The sequence below is a fragment of the Talpa europaea genome, assembly GCF_964194135.1.
Source record: "Talpa europaea genome assembly, chromosome: 8".
NCBI lineage: Eukaryota > Metazoa > Chordata > Mammalia > Eulipotyphla > Talpidae > Talpa > Talpa europaea.
Genome location: NC_140075.1, coordinates 4,059,076 through 4,073,479, shown reverse-complemented (window position 1 = coordinate 4,073,479; position 14,404 = coordinate 4,059,076). Strand labels below are relative to the sequence as shown.

The following is a 14,404-nucleotide window of genomic DNA, read 5'->3' as shown; positions in this document are numbered from 1 at the left end:
ATATTAAATCAGTGATTTCACACCAATTGACAAATATAAATCCCCAGTTTTCAGGTGGTTTATAAACTATTTTAGCTAATATATCTCAACCCATATGCTAAAATTCCAGAATGCAAAATCCCTACACTAGTCTTCCTGATCATAGTTAGATTTATTAGAGATCATATTTTAGAGTAAGATAAAAATATAGATAATCCTAACATGAAAACAAAGCATCACAAGGAGACTTTTCTCAAACAGATCTAGGTTACAAAGGCTCTTTTCTAATCAGAAATGCTTCCAATTTCTTTTTCAGGTGATCTCTATTTACCTTAGTTTTCTATAATTTTGCCTAGTGCCTTCTCAGTTCCAATCATTATGTTTTTTTTTTTTTTACATTGTGTTTGATATTTCCCTTGTGAATTTCTTTCAGGTAACCCAGGTGAAGTGGTCATTAAGTTTTTACTTCCTGGTCCACTTCAGCCAAACTGGCCACCCTCTAGCTAGAAAATAATGTACCTTAGCAGGTCTTATGAGCACATAAAGTCTAGAATGTGAAATAAGTATTATTTTGTAGTTACATTATTTTACTGTCATCTCCCCAAATATTAACAACTCTTATATTCCATATGTTAATGATTTAGGAGTATGTTAATAATTTTATGCAACTGTAAGTTTGACAAAGGTGAGGAAAAATAAAAAAGTATAAAGGAATTTCATCTGGAAGTTCATACATTATCACAGATTAAATGGAAGGTCTGCCATTGTAATCATGTTTTTATTCCTAATATGAGTATTTTGAACATCATTCTGTGATAAAATATTGTTAACTCATAACACATGATATGCATATAATATATAGTTAATATATGATATATTATGTGTATAATATATTCTGTTTAAAATATGCATTCTAAAAATCTGAATTCTGAACACAGTGACTAAAGCATTATACAGTTTGTTTAATCATCTGTTCAGTACCTGTTTTCAGGTCAAATTTGTTCAGTCTGTCCTGCACTATCATGAATGATAGACCTCAAGTTTTGTAGTTTCCACCTAACCTTTGTTTCATTCATTTATGTAAAAAATGTCCATTTTAAAGATTGCCACATAATCCTAAATCAACATTGCCATTAGTTTGAAACTAGCTCCACTTCCAGGACTAAATTCAGCCTAACTCCCTAGAGAATACAATTTCCCATTATTTCTCAAGGACACCAAGTTCTTCTGATCTCCCACAAGTCCCAAACAGATGAGCAAATGGTAATGGTAATTTCTATGTTATATTTCTTGGTGCGCTCTAGTCCTAAATCCCTTCCTGCACAGTTCATGGAATCCTGAGTTCTGACTGTGACTGCTCACAGCACAGCTTTCAGATAACACTCCCTTATGGCTCACTTCCTTTTAGGACTCTCAAACATCAACAGAAGGATCAAGAAATAGGGGATGTTTTATAAAAAATAAAGTGTCCTATAAATTGAAATTCAGTGCACATGTCTGGTCTTGCATATATCTGTTAGTTTCTACGGTTTCGTTTATTATCTCCTCCATTCACATTTTACTATTTTCCCATCTTAAATCTTCTCAAAATTTTCAAGATTTATGTCACCTTGCCTGCATGTAGGATTTTTTAGAAGCTATCTCTTATAATAAACAAATAAAAACAGTATTTAGTTCAATGTTGCTAAGTATAATAATAACAGTAATACAGAGCTTATAGACCAGTGGTAAAGTCAGGCAGGGAAGTCAGATATCACCCTAGAAAGTGCAGATATTTCTGGAGTTACTTGTGGAACTCCAGGAGAGACACATTCGTAAGGAGTTGACAAACACTATGATTATTCAGACATCAGGGGATTCAGAATCATGTTGGTTTTTTCAAGGTTTATGAAATAGAAAAGAAATAATTTCAGAAAAAAATAGGCCCTCCGATTCCTCATTGTGTTGATTCCAATTGATTGTCCAAGGATTCCACAGGTGAGAGGTTACAAACACCTGCTGATGGGTCATTGGAATTGATTCCCACTGACTCTGCAATCATGCCTTAAGTCACTGAAAAACTCACTGACAAAAGGCCTTGATACTGAATGACTTAGAATGAAAATTCAATATATCTGGTATTATTCTGGTAATAAAACCAAATTTGAATTAGCCACTTAAATTTCCTTTTTTGAAAACATACACAAGAATAATAATGAAATACAAGATGTTTTGAGATTGAGGAGAATATCTATTTAGCAGGGTTACTTAAAAGATGCAATTGTAGTTTTATTAGACATCATTACAATATCATTATTGTACTTATTGCATTTATCATTATAATTTTAGCTGACATCACTTTTCTTCATTTTGAAGTTTGCTCATCTTTCATGCAGTCATGAAGTAGACATTTTCCAACCTATCAGAGGAAAGAAAGAACAGGGTATTACTTTGCCAGAGTTACTGAGTTATGTTGAAGGAAGCAAACGAGCAGCAAAAACCAGAGAGAAATCATTGGAACTCATAGAACTTTTACTGTTAATTTTACTCTCATCCATACCAGTATCTGGTATTTTGAGTACATGAGCATATGCATATTATAGAAATACAAATTAAATTAAATTTAAATTTCTATATCAAGTATTATATAATACTGACATCATATCCTTAAATAACATTGTTTATTTTCTTTTCTGAATTTTGTCTACTCTCTCCATAAAAATTTGGGATATATTGGCAGGTTTAATATTGTCTATGTAATTTTCCCTTTACCAATATTCTTTTGTAACAGAAACTATCAAAGAAATGCTGCATTGAAAGTTATGGTTATTTGAAAATATTTTTATAGTAACTGTTTTTTCAATATTCATTATATTAAAACCACACTGCTAATAAACATACTGAATTTTCTTGGTTATTATATTCTGAAAAAGTAGGTGCTGTTATTTTTCACATTTTGAATAAAAAACTGATGCATAGAGAGTTAAGTATCATTCCAAGTGTCAAGAATTTAGTACCTGACCAGGTGACCTAACACTCAGCAGGGCGATGCTGACTCCACATACTTAATCAAAATTGAATGGTTTTCATCAAGCATTCAATAAGAAGTGATTTTAATGTGCTATTTTGCAAAATATAAATAAAATCATAACATATTTTTTTTACAAAAACCAAGTGTTTCATGTCCAATGTATATGTTTTATATACTGCTATACGTACAGTTCCAGTGCATATTATAAGTTCAAAATTTTATATCAAAAATGCATTTTATGAGAAGTAAGGATAATATATTTTAATGACTACATTTTGAGTTTTAAATTCACTATAAAATAATAAAATAAAAATTAAAAAATACACTATCATAAAATAAGCATGATCAAATAATCTCTGCCTACGTGGTACACATTATGGAGATATCTCCTTGTTGCTGTTTTAAAAATGGGATGTCAAGTCATGTAAATTTCTGGTTTTTATTATCAGGTAACAAATTCAACAACTATTATTATTGATCTCATGTTTCACATCAGTCCAATGAACCTTAGGTGGTAAATTGTGCCTTGTTCACTGAGACGGTAGTTTTCCTCCAGGACATGTTGTATTTTAAACTCCTTGACCTGTTTATCAGGTGGCAACTAGGAGATCATCAGGGCTGTCCAGTTGGATCAGTGATGCAGTTCAGATTTGTCTCTGGGGTGTATGGGCTGTGGAGTATGAGCCCCTGATTTCTCTGTCCCTGTCTCTCCATCCACTCCATCTCTGGAGACCCCACTTGGCTCAAGGTAGAAGGCTTCACAGTGTTAATGATAAAATATAACTATGCATGAAATTTCCCAAATTTCAAATCATTAAAAAAACATTTCCTTACCTCAGACAACATAACTTGGATAGTCACTTGAGCTCATGAAAAATTTTTTTTTTAAAGGCACTCTGCTCAAATCAGCACATAATTTATCTTTATTAACAGTGACTTGTATAAGGAAAAAATGAAGTTAATACAGAGATAGTTCACTGAGTCTTGAGTTTTTTTCTTTTGAGAAGGAGTGAAAGGGAAAATGACATTAAGTGGTTTTAAAAACTCGAGTTTTTTTTTTTTAATATTAAATTTTATTTTTATATTCCCCCATACAATTGCAAACACCCCATTCTGACGCCAATCCTTCCCCTCCCGCCCCCCACCCCCCAAAAAGTGTCTTTGGTTCATAGTTTTTGGTTGATTTTGATTTTCAATTTCTTATATTCATTTTCCTGGTCCCTTATTTAAGTTTTCTAGATTCCTGCTATGAGTGAGACCATCCGGTATTTTTCTTTTTCTTTTTGGCTTATTTCGCTGAGCATGATCCCTTCCAGTGCCATCCATGTTGCTGCAAATTGCATGTGTTTATCTTTTTTGAATGCTGAGTAATATTCCATGCTATATATGTACCACATCTTCTTGATCCAGTCATCTATTTTTGGGCATTTGGGTTGTTTCCAAAGCTTAGCTATTGTAAACAGTGCTGCTATAAACATAGGGGTGCAGGTGCTCTTTGGAATTGATGTTTCTGTGTCCTTTGGGTAAATACCTAGGAGTGGAATTGCTGGGTCATATGGAAGCTCTATGTTTAGTAGGTCCAGAAATCTCCACACAGCTCTCCATAGTGGTTGGACTAGATTGCACTCCCACCAACAGTGCAGAAGAGTTCCTTTTTCTCCACACCCTCGCCAACATTTGTTGTTGCTAGTTTTTTTAATATGTGCCATTCTCACTGGTGTGAGATGGTATCTCATGGTAGTTTTGACTTGCATTTCCCTGATGACAAGTGATGTTGAACATTTTTTCATATGTCTGTTGGCCATTTGCATTTCCTCTTCAGAGAAGTTTCTTTTTAGCTCTTCTGCCCATTTTTTGACTGGATTATTTTCTTTGTTGTTGCTGAGTCTCATCAGCTCTTTGCAGATTTTTGTGATCAGTCCTTTATCATTAGTGTTGGGTGCAAAAATGTTCTCCCAGTTGGTGGGGTTTCTCTTTGTTTTTGTTATTGTCTCTTTTGCTGTGCAGAAGCTCTTTAATTTGATGTAGTCCCAGCTGTTTATCTTTGTCTTCACTATCACTGCTTTCGGTGATGTGTCTGTAAAGATGTCTTTGATGTGCCAATCCCGTAGTGTTTCGCCTATATTTCCTTCTATGTATTTTATGGTTTCAGGTCTTATGTCTAGTTCTTTAATCCATTTTGAGTTGATTTTTGTGTATGGTGTGAGGTAGTGGTCAAGCTTCATTCTTTTGCATGTAGCGACCCAGTTTTCCCAGCACCATTTATTGAACAAACTTTCTTTGCTCCAATGCATAGTCTTTGCTCCTTTGTCAAAGATTAGTTGACCATAAATCTGTGGGTTTATTTCTGGATTTTCTATTCGATTCAATTGGTCTGTATGTCTGTTCTTGTTACAATACCATGCAGTTTTGATGATTATGGCTTTGTAGTATAGTTTGAAGTCTGGGAGTGTGATGCCTCCATTTCCTTCTTTTTTTTTCAGTAGAGCTTTGGCTATTCGGGGTTTTTCGTGATTCCATATGAATTTCATCACTAATTGTTCTATTTCTTTGAAGAATGCCATTGAGATTTTGATTGGAATAGCATTGAATCTGTATATTGCTTTTGGTAGGATGGCCATTTTAATAATGTTTATTCTTCCAATCCATGAGCAGGGGATGTCTTTCCATTTCTTTGTGTCTTCTTCTATTTCTTTTAACAGTGTTTTATAGTTTTCTTTGTATAGGTCCTTTACCTCTTTTGTTAGATTTATTCCCAAATATTTGATTTTTTTTTGTTTCAATAATAAAAGGGGTGGTTTTTTTTGATTTCTTCTTCTTCAGATTTATTGTTTGTGTATAGGAAGGCTACTGACTTTTGCGTGTTGATTTTGTATCCTGCCACTTTACTGAATTGATTGATGAATTGAATTAGTTTTTCTGTGGAGATTTTGGGGTTCTCTATGTATATTATCATATCATCTGCAAATAGTGATAGTTTGACTTCTTCTTTTCCTATTTGGATTCCTTGGATGTCTTTCTCTTGTCTTATTGCTCTGGCTAGGACTTCCAGTATTATATTGAAAAGCAGTGGTGAGAGTGGACATCCTTGTCTTGTTCCAGATCTTAATGGAATTGCTTTCAGCTTTTCACCATTGAGAATGATACTGGCTGTTGGCTTGTCATAGATGGCCTTTATGATGTTGATGTATGTTCCTTGTATCCCAATAATTTCAAGGGCTTTAACAATCTAGAGGAGATGGACAAATTCCTACAACTCTACAATCACCCAAAGCTAGATAAAGAAGAAATAGAACACCTAAACAGACCAATTGCAAGCAGCGAAATTGAAATGGTAATCAAAAACCTCCCCAAAAACAAAAGCCCGGGACCTGGTGGATTTACAAATGAATTCTACCAAACATTCAGAGACAAATTAGTGCCTATCCTTCACAAACTCTTCCAAAAAATTGAGAAGGAAGGGACAATACCAAACACGTTCTATGAAGCCAATATTACACTAATACCAAAACCGAATAAGGACAACACAAAAAAGGAAAACTATAGGCCAATCTCCCTAATGAACACTGATGCAAAAACCCTCAATAAAATTTTAGCTATCAGAATCCAACAATGTATCCATAAGATAATTCACCACGACCAAGTTGGATTCATTCCAGGGGCACAAGGATGGTTTAACATCCGAAAATCAATCAACGTTATCCAACACATCAACAAAAAGAAATATAAAAACCATATGATAATATCAGTAGATGCTGAGAAAGCTTTCGACAAAGAAAAACTCTAGGAGAGTTTTAAGAGAGAAAGCAGAACAAATTATATTGTGCTGTGACTCTTTGGTAAACTTGGTAAATCGTTAATTCATGCATTCATTGCTAATTTATTAGGCTTCAATAAATATGTAACTATGAATAATGCTGTTCAGGAGACATGATGTACATTGCACACTCAAGGTTGGTCATAAGGTTTGACTGCTAGAATCCTGCTCATCTTTTATACTGAGTTGGCTTGATCTATTGTTGGCTTCATCTACCCAATATGTCTGCAACAAAGTAAAATATTTCAAATGCAACACTCTGTCACTCCAATATAGCTTCAATTTGACCTTTCTAACACAAAATTTTAACTCCATTGCATACTTTTTTAATTATTTTAAGATGTATTTATTTATTCAAGAACTGGGATACAGGCCAGAGGTGTCGTGGATAAGAGAATCACCAGAGACAGAGCGGGGAACAGAACAGGTAGACAGACTGAAGACACTGCACTCTTTTCTGGTTATCAACTCTTTGACTCCAAGTCATTTGTCTTGTTCATTGTAAAGATCTTGCACATTAACAGGCCCATTGACACAGAACCCCCAGAGATTCCATAATTTGGAAACACAATTTACAGCTAGGTTATTTAATTCCAAAATCACTCAAATCATTATGTGTTTTTTTTTCCTTTGCCTATATGAAAATTATAATAAAGCTATTTAAACTAATACAATGAGAGGTAAAGTTGCTTGATAGAGAACTACTGAATTTTAGAACTAAGATCTTTTGCATTCGTGAGGTCATTTTTAAGGAATTAGCTGAAGAATTCCTAATTAAGGAAGAAGGCTTTTCAATTTCTTTAATATGTTACCTATTCTTAACATTGTTGGACTTGAATTATTATTTTCTTTATATCCCTTTATATTATTGTAATGCAAGCATTGGATACAAGCAGACAAAACATCAATAGTTAAGTGTGTGCTCTTAGTCACTCATTCCATGTAATCTAGTATACATAATTAGATGTTTATACAACTCTCAAAATGTTATTAGATGTATATTGCACAGGTTTTTGGACAAAAGCTCATCTTAGTGACTCAGATGTTAATATTAATGTACTCAAAAGCATGGCACATTTAAAAATTCACATGTGATTTTTTTTTACATCAAATATATTGTGTTTGAACAAATCAATACACAATAGCTTATTTTATGAGTATAACATGAACTTATCTGGCTTAAGTTTGGGGGAAGTAAATATATCATGTATACATTATTAAGTGTAAAAATAAAAATTAAGCAGTACGAATAGTGTATTTTGAAATTTTATTTATATTTGGAAAACACTGAAAATATTATTTTTTAAAATATGTACATTTAAACTTGTCATCCTTTCAGCCTCATGCATTTAATTAGAAGTCTGTTATCTTACAGAATATATAATGCTTCTGGACGTATAAAGATGAATTACAATTATAATGTTGATAATATAATGAAATCTTAGCAACAACAACGGAAGAAACAAATGTTAATGAGTCCAATTTGTTTTAAAGATATTTCTTTACCCTGGATAGAGTTTCGGAATAATTTATTCTGTAAAAATAATGGCTTGAGTTTATTTTATGAGAGAAAAATATGAGATAACACACTCAGAGTAATTAAGGTTTTTAGAGTAATTGAAAAAACAAATGGAAACTATAATAAATTAGAAACAATTTTTAAGAAGTGATGTTATCAATGTCATGAATTATTAGAAGTTATGAATCACAGCACAATCCATTTCTGTAGAAATTTTCCCAAGGCCACCATAACATCTTTGTTTCTCAGACAATATATAATGGGGTTAAACACAGGTATCAAGATGCTGTACATAAGAGAAAAGTATTTGTCCATTCCTGATGAGTGAGTGGACTTGGGCCTAAAGTACACAATGATGCCTGATCCAAAGAATAAAGTCACAACCATGAGATGGGAAGAACAAGTCAAGAAGGCCTTGGTTCTCCAAGTTGCTGATGGCAGCTGCAGGATGGTGGAGATTGTTTTCATATAGGATCCCAAGATCAACAAAAAAGGTATAATGACAACAAACACAGCAATCACATAAGCCAGCATCTCAATTACAAAGGTTTCCCCACAAATAAGTTGAACAATTGGAAGAACATCACAGAAAAAGTGATTCATCTGGTTATTTTCACAGAATGGTGAAGAGAAGATCACGGAGAGTAATCCTATCTGCATTGGCTGCAGTGGTCCAGCAAATAAGTGCCAGCTGAATACACAGCTTATTGTTCATGATGACAGGGTAGAGTAATGGGTTGCAAATGGCAACATATCTGTCAAAATCCATGGCAGTGAGAATAAAGCACTCAGTGTCTGCCAATATCAGAAAGAAATACATTTGAATAGCACAGGCCAGAAAGGAAATATTTCCATATTGTCTCCAGAGATCTGCTAACAATCTGGGGAGAGTAACTGACACATAACATATTTAAAAAAGGAAAAATTCCTAAGGAAAAAAAAAATACATGGGGGTCTGCAGTGAAGGATCAAACTTAGTTATCATGATAATGAGGCTATTTCCCATAATAATAAAGATATAGAGTATCAGAAATACACCAAAAAGTAATCCCTGAAGATTGGGAAGATCAGAAAACCCAATCAGGATGAATTCCACCAGTGTAGTGTGGTTTCCCAGTGGGGAATTTTGTCCTGTGTTTTCCATTTATAAAAAAAATGATTTCAAGGCTCAGAAGTCATTCAATCATGACTACCTAGCTGAAAAGCAGAAAATTTAAATTAATTTAAATTAAATTAATCATCTTAAGTGTTTTTTTTAAATGTTTTAAAATAAAGTGCTTTTTTGTAGTTTATTTTTTTATTTTTTTAAATAATAAATTTTATTTTTATATTCCCCATACAATTGCAACCCCCCCATTCTGACCCCAATACCTCCCCTCCTGCCACCCACCCACCAAAAACTGTCTCTGGTTCATAGTTTTTTGTTGATTTTTATTTTCACATTCTTATAGTTATTCATTTTCCTGGTCCCTTATTTAAGTTTTCTAGATTCCTGCTTTGAGTGAGACCATCCGGTATTTTTCTTTTCTTTTTGGCTTATTTCGCTGAGCATGATACCTTCCAGTGCCATCCATGTTGCTACAAATTACATGTGTTTATCTTTTTTGAATGCTGAGTAATATTCCATGGTATATATGTACCACATCTTCTTGATCCAGTCATCTATTTTTGGGCATTTGGGTTGTTTCCAAAGCTTAGCTATTGTAAATAGTGCTGCTATAAACATAGGGGTGCAGGTGTTCTTTGGAATGGATGTTTCTGTGTCCTTTGGGTAAATACCTAGGAGTGGAATTGCTGGATCATATGGAAGCTCTATGTTTAGTAGGTCCAGAAATCTCCACACAGCTCTCCATAGTGGTTGGACCAGTGTGCACTCCCACCAACAGTGCAGAAGAGTTCCTTTTTCTCCATACCCTCGCCAACATTTGTTGTTGCTAGCTTTTTTAATATGTGCCATTCTCACTGGTGTAAGGTGGTATCTCATGGTAGTTTTGATTTGCATTTCTCTGATGGCAAGTGATGTTCAACATTTTTTCATATGCCTGTTGGCCATTTGCATTTCCTCTTCAGAGAAGTTTCCTTTTAGCTCTTCTGCCCATTTTTTGACTGGATTATTTTCTTTGTTGTTGTTGAGTCTCATCAGCTCTTTGCAGATTTTTGTGATCAGTCCTTTATCATTAGTGTTGGGTGCAAAAATGTTCTCCCAGTTGGTGGGGTTTCTCTTTGTTTTTGTTATTGTCTCTTTTGTTGTGCAGAAGCTCTTTAATTTGATGTAGTCCCAGCTGTTTATCTTTGCCTTCACTATCACTGCTTTGGGTGATGTGTCTGTAAAGATGTCTTTGATGTGCAAATCACATAGTGTTTCGCCTATATTTCCTTCTATGTATTTTATGGTTTCAGGTCTTATGTCTAGTTCTTTAATCCATTTTGAGTTGATTTTTGTGTATGGTGTGAGGTAGTGGTCAAGCTTCATTCTTTTGCATGTAGCGACCCAGTTTTCCCAGCACCATTTATTGAACAAACTTTCTTTGCTCCAATGCATAGTCTTTGCTCCTTTGTCAAAGATGAGTTGACCATAAATCTGTGGTTTTATTTCTGGATTTTCTATTTGATTCCTTTGCTCTGTATCTCTGTTCTTGTTCCAATACCATGCAGTTTTGATGATTATGGCTTTGTAGTAGATTTTGAGGTCTGGGAGTTTGATGCGTCCATTCCTTTCTCTTTTTTTCAGGAGAGCTTTGGCTATTCGGGGTTTTTCGTGATTCCATATGAATTTCATCACTAATTGTTCTATTTCTTTGAAGAATGACATTGAAATTTTGATTGGAATAGCATTGAATCTGTATATTGCTTTTGGTAGGATGGCCATTTTAATAATGTTTATTCTCCCAATCGATGAGCAGGGGATGTCTTTCCATTTCTTTTTGTCTTCTTCTATTTCTTTTAACAGTGTTTTATAGTTTTCTTTGTATAGGTCCTTTACCTCTTTTGTTAGATTTATTCCCAAGTATTTGATTTTTTTTTTGTTTTGATAATAAAAGGGATTTTTTTTATTTCTTCTTCAGATTTATTTTTTTGTGTATACAATGGCTACTGTATTTTGTGTGTTGATTTTTATCCTGCCACTTTACTGAACTTATTGATGAGTTGAATTAGTTTTCTGTGGACTTTTTGTGGTTCTCTAGTATATTATCATATTATCTTCAAATAGTGATAGTTTGACTTCTTCTTTTCCTATTTGGATTCCTTTTATGTCTTTCTCTTGTCTTATTGCTCTGGCTAGGACTTCCAGTATTGTATTGAAAAGCAGTGGTGAGAGTGGACAGCCTCATCTTGTTCCAGATCTTAATGGAATTGCTTTCAACTTTTCTCCATTGAGAATGATACTGGCTGTTGGCTTGTCATATATGGCCTTTATGATGTGGAGGTATGTTCCTTGTATCCCAAGAATTTCAAGGGCATTTATCATGAATGGGTGTTGCACTTTGTCGAAAGGTTTCTCAGCATCTATTGATATTATCATATGGTTTTTATATTTCTTTTTGTTGATGTGTTGGATAACGTTGATTGATTTTCAGATGTTAAGCCATCCTCGTCCCTGGAATGAATCCTGCTTGGTCGTGGTGAATTATCTTATGGATACATTGTTGGATTCTGATAGCTAAAATTTTATTAAGGATTTTTGCATCAGTGTTCATTAGGGAGATTGGCCTGTAGTTTTCCTTTTTTGTGTTGTCTTTGTTTGGTTTTGGTATTAGTGTAATGTTGGCTTCATAGAACGTGTTTGGTATTTTCCCTTCCTTCTCAATTTTTTGGAAGAGTTTGTGAAGGATAGGCACTAATTCGTCTCTGAATGTTTGGTAGAATTCATTTGTAATTTTTTTTATTTTTTTTTAATTTTCTAGAGGCATGTCTTATTTATTTATTTATTTATTTGTTTGTTTGTTTGTTTGTTTGTTTTGTTTATACATGCACTGGGTATAGTCAGAAGCACGGGAGGGTGAGAGAATTCACCAGAGCCAGAGCGGGGAGCAGAGCAGGCAGAAGGACCGAAGTACACTGCTGAGGGGAGCAGCGGGCAGCAGGAGAGGTCTGCTCGCCATGTGGGACCCTCCTCCAGTGGCCGGGGAGCAGCGGGGGATCGAACCGGCTGCAGAGGCTGCAGGCAGATTCGCAACCCAGTGCTCAACCACTGCGCCACCGGGGGAGGCCCTAGAATTCATTTGTAAATCCATCAGGTCCTGGGCTTTTGTTTCTGGGGAGGTTTTTGATTACCATTTCAATTTCGCTGCTTGTAATTGGTCTGTTTAGGTGTTCTATTTCTTCTTTACCTAGCTTTGGGTGATTGTAGAGTTGTAGGAATTTGTCCATCTCCTCTAGATTGTTGAACTTGTTTCCATATAACTGTTCATAGTAGTGACTGATTATTCTTTTGATTTCTGCTGTGTCCGTTGTGATTTCTCCTCTTTCATTTGTGATCCTGTTTATCTGTGCTTTCTCCATTTTTTTCCTTTGTGAGCCTGGCTAGGGTTTTGTCTATTTTATTGATTTTTTTCAAAGAACCAGCTCTTGGTTTCATTGATCTTTTGGATTTTTTTTTTAGTTTCAATTTCATTTATTTCTGCTTTGGTTTTTATTATTTTTCTTCTACTGGTTTTGGGTTTTTTTTTTTTTGTTGTTGTGCTTTTTCTAGATCTTTGAGCTTCGAGATTAGGTTGTTTCTTTGAGTTCTTTCTTGTTTCTTGATGTGAGCTTCTATTGCTATATATTTTCCTCTTATCACTGCTTTTGCTGCATCCCATACATTTAGGATATTGGTGTCCTCCTTGTCGTTCAATTCAAAGAATTTTTTAATTTCTTCTTTGATCTCCTCATTAGTCCAGTGGTCTTCCAGTAGTGTGGTTTTTAATCTCCATGAGGTAGGTATGTTCCTTGCCTTCTTTTTATGTTTTAAAATAAAGTGTTTTAATAATTTAAGTCAATGATTTTATATCTAGTGACATAGGTTAGATACTAATTTTCTTGCTTCATGTTTTTGATAATACATTTCCATTCCAATATTCTAAAATTCCTGAATATAATTCAGAAACTTTTCCTCTTAATTGTATTTTTGATTACAGATATGTCAGTGAAAGACACAACAGAGAACAATAAACTCAGAGTAAAACATATCTGGGAACACAGTTTCAAAGTGCTCTGTGTAACATGGGACCTTTACTAAAAGAGAAATATTTTCTTTCTCATAAATTTGGTCTGTATTTGCTTTCATGACTTTTTTCTCCTTCTGCCTAGAAAATTTAATTTGTTCATAGGATTCTTGCATGTTATTTTTGATGTTTCTCCTATGAGTAACTCTCAGGCAGCCCAAGGACAAAGTGATCAGTGAGTCTCCACTGCCTGGTCCACTTCAGCCCACCTGGCCACTCCCCAGATACTGCATTAGGAATAATACATCTTAGTACATGCTGCATGCACATAAACTCTAGAAGTTGGAATAATAAATAATTTTGCATAATATGTTGTCGGTTCCATAATAGTCCCTGCAAATTGTAAAAACTCCAAGTATATTCCAATTTTTAGATATTAGCAGTAATAGGATAAAATTCTCTCTTCTGAATTTAGAAGTAAAGTGAGAAATGCAATGGAGACTTAGCAACACACAAGGTCCTTCAGTAATAAACATATATTCAGACTGCACTGAATCCTCCACCTCAATTTTGTTGTTTCCGTGTACCTTCTATACCACTCACTAATGCAAAACAAACACCTTTTTTCACATATTGTCACATACTACTAAATCCATATTGTCATGTGTTTGAAACATTCCATTTCCTGGAAAAACACATTTTAACTTCTTTTATAAACTTCATCTTCCTCTAAGACACCAAATTCCACTTCCTACAGGGAAATCCCCAACAAATGATAGAATTTATACTTTCTAAATGTGGTTTCTTATTTCTCACTAATCTTAAATTTCTTTCTTCACGGTACATGGAAATATGCATCCTGATTATATTTTTTTTCACAGCACACCCTAACAAGAAAGCTTTCTATGAATTATCTGTACTTATGGCTCAAA

At 34.2% G+C, this 14,404-nt stretch overlaps 1 pseudogene across 1 annotated transcript; it reads right to left on the bottom strand.

Annotated features, from left to right (window-relative positions):
- Positions 1-8,511: 8,511 nt before the first annotated feature.
- LOC311175990 (olfactory receptor 10AG1-like) lies at positions 8,512-9,916 on the bottom strand (annotated as a pseudogene). Its single transcript has one exon. The product of its transcript is annotated as an olfactory receptor 10AG1-like (transcript).
- Positions 9,917-14,404: the final 4,488 nt, after the last annotated feature.